This window comes from Dendropsophus ebraccatus, chromosome 2, assembly GCF_027789765.1.
Source record: "Dendropsophus ebraccatus isolate aDenEbr1 chromosome 2, aDenEbr1.pat, whole genome shotgun sequence".
NCBI classification, from domain to species: Eukaryota; Metazoa; Chordata; class Amphibia; order Anura; family Hylidae; genus Dendropsophus; species Dendropsophus ebraccatus.
This window is the reverse complement of record NC_091455.1, coordinates 23,901,835-23,913,957: the sequence shown is the minus strand read 5'-3', so window position 1 is coordinate 23,913,957 and position 12,123 is coordinate 23,901,835.

The window sequence follows — 12,123 nt, the reverse complement described above, 5'->3', positions numbered from 1 at the left end:
GACTGCGATGAGAGAAGACGCCCCCTTTGAGTCACTGGATGAAATCTACCTCTATATGGGTCAGTGCATGGGGGGTATTCTGGTCTTTGCACAGTGGATGTGTAAAAATAGTGTGATAGTAGTAGTATGTGGTGGTAATGATGGTGGTAAAGGTGTAGTAATAACATTTGTTTCTTATATTCATTATATATTATAACATATATATATATATATATATATATAAATCAGCTTTACTACATCTCTTTTTTTTCCCCCAAGAGAAAAGCTGATCAGTGATTGTTGCTATCATCTATACAGACAAGAAACACGCCAAGATCTGATTTTTTTTAATTGATTAATTAATAACAAGAGAAGGATGAAAGATGGCGGTATATCCAGATGTACCTGATCACTCCGATGTTGATGTTGATCTTCGGTAAACTTGTTCTCATCAAATCCTGCAATAAAAAATATATAATCAATAAAGGTGATGTTACCCCCCTGCCTCTAGTCTCCCACCCTTCCCTCATAGATTGTAATCTCTTGTGCTATATAAACATGTAAAACAATAAATAAATTAGTGATTAATATTCCCAACTTACCGATCCTTTATCTGCTGCCGACTTGAGGTTTCTTGTAAAGGTCGAGGATTTGATCAGTGGGAATTTTATCCCTGTGTTTCTCGCACATTTTCCAGACGAAAAGCAGACATATGCATAGTATCACAGCAAGGACGGCCAGGACTGCGAGGACCCACTTGCCCAGTTCCCATAATCCCTCTTTCAGGTCGTGTACAAGGGAGGATCTGGGCATGATCTTAATCATTTTGGGGGTCTCCATCTCCAGGCTCGTGCCTATTGGCAATGGTCTGGCATACATATCAGAGAAAAGGAGCAGGAACGCCATAAAGGTGAACCAGCCCATTGTGAAATTTCCCAATGTATCCAATATCACCAATAATCGGAAACGCAAGGGAGAGAAAGAAGCCCCCTGTAGCCGATATGGCAGACAGTGAGCAACTGAGAGGACATCCAGCAAAACATTCTATATCTGTCACTGTCACTGATGACATCACAGTAGCCTAATTAACATACTGTTGGGCTATTGTGAAGTCATACAGTGACATCATATAGAAGAGGTGGTTACAAGCACTCCTTGATTATGTTATAAGAGAGAACCTATCACCAAATACAGTAAAAGTGAATATAACCAAACAATAAAACAACTCACCCCTGGAAGCATGAGGGCTGTAAATTCTGTTGTTATAAAGTAAGCAAAGAAGGGGTCCGTGGAGCCTCAGTTACAAGTCTCAAAACACGGGAATAGCCAGATATCCCTCTCTCCAAAGAAGGAAGCCCATTGCCAAGGGGTGCCTCCTAGTGGGGAGAGCACCAAACCACCCTGATACGTAGTCCCTCAGGTCCTCACTCTGTTGCGAGCTTTTGGACCTAAATAGGGAAACACCAGGGTGGCCCCTGTAAGCCAAAGTCTAACTCTGTGGCGAGTATAACGACATAAGACAAGGGTTACCAAGGCTAGGCATCCATCCACAGACTGCAGTTTCGGGGTATTTGCCCCTCGTCAGTGTGGAGCAGGATTCTGGCTACTGGGGAAATGATATAAAGTAAGGCAGTTACCATGGAAACAGCTCACTGGAGCGGCCATCTTGTGGCTGGCAGTTGTACGCATAAGCCACGCCCTCGGATTCCAACCCTGTATGCTGCAGGATTCCAAGCTTGTGTGCAGCACAGTCTCAGCCTCTTATAAGCAGCAGCAGCTGCAGCAGGGCCAGGATTCTGGGTGTAACTCCAGCGTATCTAAACCTGTTATTTGTGATAATGTCTGGTGAAAAGGGTGTATCTAAACCTACAATATCTGAAGCTACTCGCCCATTGTATTCAAACCCGCCTTTGCATCTAATCCCAAGATACTTGGTTCTGTGCTGCTACATCTGTGTATCTAATCCTGTGATATTTCAAATATGTGTTAGAAAAAAAGTTAGCGGCACTCAGGATTGAAGGTGAAAGCGGTGCCAGCTAGTGTATCTAAACCCATTAAAATCTTTGACTTTGCTGCCCGTTTGACTGTCTGCTTGGCAGGTCAAGTGTATCCAGCTGTTTTCCATTGAATTATTGCACTAAAAATCCAATGTGTGTGAACAAACCCTTTGGTGTATCTAAGTTTATCAGAATTATCATGGGATTAGATACACATTCACAGTAGCACACTATAACAGAGGATTGGCTTATATACAGGCTCAGCAGCTCACTATTAATTCCACACGGGGCGCTGTCAGCTCCTTGTTCCCCGCTCGCTGCCACCGCTATTACATGGGGCGGCAGCGAGAGGGTAAGAGCCGTGGGGAGCTGCTGGGGGCCTGCCCGGGTGATCGCTAGATCGTCCGGGCAGCCCATAGAGGATAGTCCTATTCCACGGAGAGGCGGCAGCAGATCGCTGCTATTACAGTCGTTTGTTTTTCAACATGTTTGAAAGACAAACGACTGCAACGATCAGCCGACATGAATGATGTTGGCTGATCGTTGCCTTCTATTCCACAGGACGATTATCGGCCATAACGGCCGATATCGGCTGATAAACGTTTTGTGGAATAGGGCCTTTAGATTCACCAGTTTGTCAGGAAGTATTCCGCATGTGGTAACTCACATATACAGTGGTACCATGGGGCAGATTATACATGCCCCCCCCCCCAAACCACCCACATTATTAAAATGGTACTGTACATGACTCGGGGACCACCAGAGGATCCCCCAATGGGCCCCTGAGTGATGTGCTGTGCTGTGCTAAAGCAATGCCCCAGGTGAGAGCACTATTCAATTACCTGTGTTACATTAAGGCGCACACGCCATTGATGGTCATCAAGGCGAATGGGACTTTTGTCGCAGGAAAAGTCTGTAGCACGTGTTGCCTGTGCCGGAAGTCAGAACAGAAGAGGACTGTGTTGGGAGAGAAGGAGCAGAAACAGTGGGGGAGCGTGTTAGAGGTTATTTTTTTTTCATCTTATAATATCTACATGGGGACCACCTACTAAAGGGTGGACTACACAGGAAGGGGTCATCAACTATAAGGGGACTACAGAGGAGGGGGTCATCTACTATAAGGGAACTAAACAGGAGGGGGTCATCTACTATATAGGGACTACACAGTGGACCATCTATGATTTGGAAGCTGCACAAAGAGACCTACCACACTACCCCACCTGACCCCTCCCCCCCCCACACACACACACCCTAAACCACCTGACCCCTACACACACACACACATACACTACCCCACCTGACCCTTCCACACACATATACACTTCCCCACCTGACCCCTCCACACACACACTAACCCACCTGACCCCTTCACACACACACACACACACACTACCCCACCTGACTACTCCACACACTACCCCACCTGATGCCTGCCCACACTACCCCACCTGCATCCCCACACACTACACCACATGACCTTCATCACACACATACACACTACCCCACCTAACCTCTCCCCACACACATTACCCCACCTGACCCACAAAAACACACTACCCCACCTGATGCCCACCCACACTACCCCACCTGCAGCCACACACACACACTACCCCACATGACCTTCCTCACATACATACACACAACCCCACCTGACCCACACAAACACTACCCCACCTGATCCCCATACACACACTACCCCACCTGACATCACCCCACACATACTACCCGCCTGACCTACACACACACACTACGCCATCTGACCCCCCCACACACACACACTACCTCACTTGACCCCTCACACACACTACCCCACCTGACCCCCCCCCCCACACACACACACACGCTACTTCATCTGACCCCTCACACACTACACGCATTGTTTTTGAAGCTTTATGCATTTATTTGCAATGACAAATTGCATTCTGCTACATCTGCCCCATAAGAGACACGGCCTCATGAGAGAGATTCCTTTTAGTCCTTGTGACTTGTTCCATGTCATTTCTGAATAAGCTATAACCCTGCAGATTAACCGCCCAGTCAGAGCTATCATCCAGCCTGGTAGCTTCCTTTAGTGCCAACTAGAAAAGAATAAGACATAGTAGTGGCACATTGGTTCTGGGAAACTACAAGTATCACACCCACTTGTAGTTGAAGTGCTCCATTTGTTCATGGTAATTGTAGTTTTGCAACAGCTGGAGGGCCTGCGTTTGACATCCCTGATATAGATGAAGGATAGAACTACAAATAAAAAATTGTGCATTAAAGGGAAACAATCAGCCCAATAATATAGTTCCCTGGATCCCTGTATAAAGCTCCTGTGCAGCTCACGGCATGTACTGGCAGTAGTTTTAATCCGCCGGCGGGTGGCAGGGAGAGGTGGGTGGGTAGTCATCTGGGCAGCTCACTGCCTGTGTGTAGGGATAATTGAAAGGCTGAGAAGCCAGTAACTGACAGAGATCGGAGACTACACACGGGCGAAAAGCCCCCCAGATGACTACCTGCCATGTGCCCATGGATTAAAACTTTATACAGTGATGCAGGGAGCCCTATCAGCCCCCCCCCCCCCCCCCCAAAAAAAAAAAAAAAAAAAACATCTCTGCTACATCTCTTAGTAAAACTGATCAGTGATTGTTACTAGCATCTACACAGACAAGAAACACGCCAAGATCTGATTGTTTTTGTTTATTGATCAATTAATAAGTATAATTTAGGATAACGGCATTTCCAGATGTTACTCATCATCCTGATGTCTCTACAGATCTTCAGTGCGGTCGTTCTCATCGAATCCTGCAATAAAAAAAAATATATATATGTAAGCTCTTGTGTCCTCGCTCCTGAATAGCTATATAAACATGTAAAACAATAAATAAGTTAGTGATTAATATTTCCAACTTACCGATCCTTTATCTGCCGCTGACTTGAGGTTTCTTGTAAAGGTCGAGGATTTGTTCAGTTGGAATCTTATCCCCGTATTTCTGGAACATGTTCCAGATAAAACGTAGACATATGCAGAGTATTACAGCAAGGACGGCCAGGACTGCGAGGACCAACTTTCCCAGTTCCCATATCCCCTCTGTCAGGTCGTCTACAATGGAGGATCTGGGCATGATCATAACAGTTTTGGGGGTCTCCAGCTCCGGGCTCGTGCCTGTTGGCAATGGTCTGGCATACATCCCAGAGAAAAGGAGCAGGAACGCCATAAAGGCGAACCAGCCCATTGTAAAGTTTACCAATATCTCCAATATCACCAATAATCAGCAATTATCGGTAATCCAAGCGAGAGAAAGAAGCCGCCTGTAGCCGATATGGCAGTGAGCAACTGAGAGGACATCCAGCAAAACATTCTATATCTGTCAGCTCTTATATATGTCACTGATGACATCACAATAGCCTAATTACCATATCAGAGAGTCTTGGAGAAAATTCCGGCCGCAGAAAACTGACCTGTCAGCTTTTTCCGGCGCCGTATGGGATCCCGGCCGGAGCGTATACGATGTGTGTACGCTCCGGCCGGGATCCCATTGCACATAAGGCTTTGTTACACACCGCAAAACTATGGCCGTAGTTCTGCGGCGAGAACAACAGACATATCAGCCCCCCCCCCCCAAAAAAAAAAATTAAAATAAATCATCTGTGCTACATCTCTTAGTAAAGCTGATCAGTGATGGTTACTATCATCTACACAGACAAGAAACACATCAAGATCTGATTGTTTTTTGTTTATTGATCAATTAATAAGTATAATTTAGGATGGCGGCATTTCCAGATGTTACTCATCATCCTGATGTCTCTGCAGATTTTCAGTGCGGTCGTTCTTATCGAATCCTGCAATAAAAAAATATATATATGTAAGCTCTTGTATGCTGCAGGATTCCAAGCTTGTGTGCAGCGCAGTCTCAGCCTCTTATAAGCAGCAGGGTCAGGATTCTGGGCTCCAGCGTATCTAAACCTGTCATTTGTGTTAATGTCTGGTTAAAAGAGGTATCTAAACCTATAATATCTGAAACTACTGGCTCATTGTATCCAACCTATTTTATAGAGTTTATCTGCATCTTTGCATCTAGTCCCAAGATACTTGGTGCTGTGCTGCCAACCCCATGTATTTAATCCTGTGGTAGTTCAGATATGTGTTAGTGAGCTAGTGTATCTAAACCCATGAAAATCTTTGACTTTCCATATGTGCCTGTCTTGTGTGATGCTGTCTGCTCAGCAGGTGTATCTAAGCTGTTCTTGTTTGATACCATCTATTAGGCTGTGTTCACACGTTGCATTTTCATACCGTTACTGCATAATTTCTTTGCAGTAATTAATCATTTAATTGTCATCCAGACGTCCTTCATTGGATTACTACAACGAAACTCCAACATACGAACATTCCCCTAAAGTGTCACTGTCGTTTAAATTTTTTTTGCAGCAATCAATAGTCCAGGCGACAAAGTTTTAAGAAACTTTGTAATTGGGTTTATTAGCAGAAAAATGCATTTTTATCATGAAAAAGCAGTTTGAAGCTCTCCCCCCTGTCTTCATTGTTCTCTATGACAGTCCGCACTGACCTCTCTGACCTCTAAATACCAGCTTTCATGCAGCTTCTGCTGTGTAATCCTTTGTTCTCTGCTCACTGCTGGCGACTAATCTCCCTCCTCCTCCCTCCCTTCTCCATAGGTTACACAGGGCCCGACTGATGTTAAAGAGTCGTGCATTAAAGGGAAACAATCAGCCCAATAATATGGTTCCCTGCATCCCTGTATAAAGCTCCTGTGCAGCTCACGGCATGTACCGGCAGTGGTTGAAGCAGCAGCTTTATATAGGAGAAAATTAAGTTTTAATCCACCGGCGCGTGGCAGGGAGAGGTGGGTGGGTAGTCATCTGGGTGGCTCCCTGCCCGAGTGTAGGGATAATTAACAGTCAGAGAGGCCAGTAACGGACAGAGATTGGTGACTACACACGGAAGGGAAGCTGCCCAGATGACTACCTGCCGCGTGCCCGTGGATTAAAACTTTATTTTCTCCCATATAAGGCTATGTTCACATTACGTATGAGACCGGCCGTTCCGTGACCGTCCGGGTGATCTCTCCGGCCGCGGAGCTCTGGTGCTGGCGCATCAGCGCGCGCCCGCATCAGAGCTTCCCATAGCCCACAGTGAAGCGAGCGGCCGGAGAAAATTCCGGCCGCAGAAAACTGACCTGTCAGCTTTTTCCGGCGCCGTATGGGATCCCGGCCGGAGCGTATACGATGTGTGTACGCTCCGGCCGGGATCCCATTGCACATAAGGCTTTGTTACACACCGCAAAACTATGGCCGTAGTTCTGCGGCGAGAACAACAGCCATATCAGCCCCCCCCCAAAAAAAAAAAAATTTAAATAAATCATCTGTGCTACATCTCTTAGTAAAGCTGATCAGTGATGGTTACTATCATCTACACAGACAAGAAACACATCAAGATCTGATTGTTTTTTGTTTATTGATCAATTAATAAGTATAATTTAGGATGGCGGCATTTCCAGATGTTACTCATTTCAGTGCGGTCGTTCTTATCGAATCCTGCAATAAAAATATATATATATGTAAGCTCTTGTGTCCTCGCTCCTCAATAGCTATATAAACATGTAAAACAATAAATAAGTTAGTGATTAATATTCCCAACTTACCGATCCTTTATCTGCCGCCGACTTTAGGTTTCTTGTAAAGATCGAGGATTTTTTCCGTTGGAATCTTATCCCCGTATTTCTGGAACATGTTCCAGATAAAACGCAGACATATGCAGAGTATTACAGCAAGGACGGCCAGGACTGCGAGGACCAACTTTCCCAGTTCCCATATCCCCTCTGTCAGGTCGTCTACAATGGAGGATCTGGGCATGATCTTAACAGTTTTGGGGGTCTCCAGCTCCGGGCTCGTGCCTGTTGGCAATGGTCTGGCATACAAAAGGAGCAGGAACGCCATAAAGGCGAACCAGCCCATTGTAGAGTTTATCAATATCTCCAATATCACCAATAATCAGCAATTATCGTAATCCAAGCGAGAGAAAGAAGCCCCCTGTAGCCGATATGGCAGACAGTGAGCAACTGAGAGGACATCCAGCAAAACATTCTATATCTGTCAGCTCTTATATATGTCACTGATGACATCACAATAGACTAATTACCATATCAGAGAGTCCTGTTGGGCTATTGTGATGTCATACAGTGACATCATAAAGAAGAGGTGGCTACAAGCACTCCTCAATTATGTTATAAAAGAGAACCTATCAGCAAATATAAGTAAATATAAGCAAATAATAAAACAACTCTGTAAATTCTGTTGTTATAAGGTAAAGAAGTTACCATGGAAACAGCTCACTGGAGCGGCCATCTTGTGGCTGGCAGTTATACACATTAGCCACGCCCCCAGATGCCAACCCTGTATGCTGCAGGATTCCAAGCTTGTGTGCAGCGCAGTCTCAGCCTCTTATCAGCAGCAGCGTATCTAAACCTGTTATTTGTGATAATGTCTGGTTAAAAGAGGTATCTAAACCTACAATATCTGAAGCTACTCGCCCATTGTATCCAACCTATTTTATAGAGTTTATCTGCACCTTTGCATCTAATCCCAAGACTTTGCATCTATGCCTGTCTTGTGTGATGCTGTCTGCTCGGCAGGTGTATCTAAGCTGTTCTTGTTTGATACCATCTATTAGGCTCTGTTCACACATTGCATTTTCATACCGTTACTGCATTATATCATTGCAGTAATTAATCATTTAATTGCCATCCAGCCATCTTTCATAGTATTACTGCAATGAAACTCCAACATGTGCGACCATACCCTTAAGTGTATCTAAGCCTATCAGAATTATCATGAAATCAGATACACATTCAGGCTATGTTCACACAACGTAAGTTGTGTATTAATCATGGCTGTTGTTGCCGATGTGCAACAATGGCCGTGACTAATACACAACCTATGTGTAGTACAAGCAGGGAATCTGCTCCGGCCGCACACGCTCTATTGTGTGCAGCGGCGAAATAGGATGCAGGCGCATCAGAAATAAAGATAAAGAAATAGGATGCAGGCAATTCATCAGAAATAAAGATAATCCGGTCAGTACTGTAGTACTGGCCGGGATGATCTCTGACACTGGCCGTTCCAAGTGCCACATTATGAAAGTGGCACTGTACATAACCCAGGGGCCCACCAGAGGATCCTCTGATGGACCCCTGAGTTATATGCTGTGCTGAAGCAATGTCCCAGGTGAGAACGCTATTCAATTACCTGTGTTACTTTAATGCGCACGCGCAATTGACGTCAAGGCAACTGGGACTTTTGTAACAGGAAACGTCTGTAGCACTTATTGCCTGTGCCGGAAGTCAGAACAGAAGAGGACTTTGTTGGGAGAGAAGGAGCAGAAGCAGTGGGGGAGCGTGTTGGAGGTTAATTTTTTTTTCCATCTTATATTATGATCACGGGGCCCATCTACTAAAGTGGGACTACATAGGGGACCACCTACTAAAGTGGGGACTACACGGAGAGGGTCATTTAATAACAGGGGACTACACAGGAGGGGGTAATCTACTATAAGGGCACTACACAGGAGGGGGCCATCTACTATATGGGGACTACACAGGGGACCATTTACGATATGAAAGCTGCACAGAGAGACCTAATATTACATTTTGCTGGTGAGGCAGCACAGGCGCACTGATGCAAGTGAGCTCATTACCCTAAGTTCCTTCACCACTGTGTCTGTGTACTGAGGAGGGGGGGGAAGTGTCCCAGATTGGGTGGACAACCTGGGGCCCAGAGTACATTTAAAGGGGTAGTGCGGCACTAAATTATTCACTAAATAACACACATTACAAAGTTATACGACTTTGTAATGTATGTTATGTTAGTGACTGGCCCCCTTCCCCCCACCCACGCCACCCCCGGAAGTGTAGTGCTCTATACTCACCTGATGCGTGTTGACTCCGTCCGCCATCTTGCGACAATGATGTAATCTTCGGGACGAACCTCTCTAGTGCCGGCCGCCCTCTGCCGCTTCATCAGCTGCTTAGCCGCGTACTTATACCGTACAATAGGTCTCTGAATCCTTTTTAATACTATTGTTCTGCTGCTGCTATCAATGAAGACTAAAGGACATCTTATCGCTAATGTGACTTCTGGTGCTGCATGGTTTTGCTGATGGCTTTGTAGTCCATCCGTCCATTTCCCCCCCCCACACACACTACCCCACTTCATCCCCACCTGACACCCCCCCACACACACACTACCCCACCTGAACCACACACACTGCCCCACCTTATTCCCACACGCACACCACCCCACCTGACACCCCCACACACACACACTACCCCATCTGAACCACACACACTGCCCCACCTTATCCCCACACGCACACCACCCCACCTGACCCCCCCACACACAGTACCCCACCTGACCCCCACACACACACTACTCCACCTTATTCCCATGCACACCACCCCACCCGACTCACACACACTACCCAGCCTGATCCCCCCAAACACACACTACCCCACCTCATGCCCACACGCACAACACCCCTCCTGACAACCCACCCACACACACACAGTACTCCACCTGTTCCCCTACACACACATTCACACCACCCCATCTGACACCCCCCCACACACACTACCCCACCTGACCCCTTCACACACACACACAGACGCTACCCCACCTGACCCACACACATACACACAACCCCACCTGACCCCCCACACACTGCCCCGTCTGAACCCCAACACACACACACACTAGCCCACCTGAACCCCCCTCCCCACACACACACACACACTACCCACTTGACCTCCCCTCCACACACTATCCCACCTGACCCCCCCCCACACACACACACACACTCCCCGGCCTGACCACCCACACACACTACCCCACCTGACCACCCCTACACACACTATCCCACCTGACCCCCCAAACTGATGCCCCCAAGACACTACCCCACCTGACCCCTCACACACACTACCCCACCTGACTGCCCACACACACTACACCCCACCTGACCCCCCCACACACACCATACTCCATCTGACCCTTCCCCCGACACACACTACCTCACCTGACCCCTTATACATACACACCCCCACCTTACCCCCCCACACACACACTACCCCACCTGAACCCCCCACACTCACTAAACCGCCTGACCCCCACACACAAGCTACTCCACACAAGCCATCCAGCTGATCATCCATACAAACTACCCCACCACCCCCACACACACTACCTCACCTGACCCTCACACAAACACCCCCCCTGACCCCCCCACACACACTACCCCACGTGAACCCTCAACCACACAACCCCCCCTGACCCCCACACACACCACACCACCTGACCCCCCCCACACACACACTACCCCATCTGAACCCCCCCCCCACACACCCTATCCCACCTGATCCCCCCCCCCACACACACACACTACCCCATCTGAGCCCCACCCCCACATACACACCCTATCCCCCCCCCACACACACACACCACCTGAAACCCCACTTTTGACAGGGTCCTTAGACATGCAAAGAAGAAAGTCCAACAGCATCCGTCTGTATCCAAAATCCTTCAAATGTTTAGTCACCATGTACTAGGAACCTAATAAACTTTTGAAGTATTTTGGATACTGTTGAATTTTCGTCATACCCCATGAAGTCTTTAAGCCCCCTCACCATAAACCATGTATACAAGGTGAATGTAGCTGTGACAACTGTGTTGACAAATTCAGCTCTGCTACATCTTATGTGCACCTGTGAGGGACATTGCTTTTGGCCTTTTTAACATAAGTAAAGACAAAGGCCACATTCACAGGTCAGTATATTTTCCTGGATGAAAATCTGGATCCTCTATTTTTCATCCGCAATCCGCAAAAAATCATCCGTTTTGCATCCATATTGTGTTCCGTTTTTTGATCCGTTTTTGCAGATCCGCAAAAAAAGGTGTAGTGAAGAAAAAAGAAGGGATGGCAAAAACTATGTTTGCTTGGTGATGTCCCAAAAAAACTTGGTGATGTCACAAAAAAAAATTGGTGATGTCACAAAAAAACGGTTCAGTGATACGGATGGTTTTGCTGATGGTTTTGCGGATTGCACTTTACTCTCCATAGACTTCTATTCTATCCGTTCTGTAACTACGGACC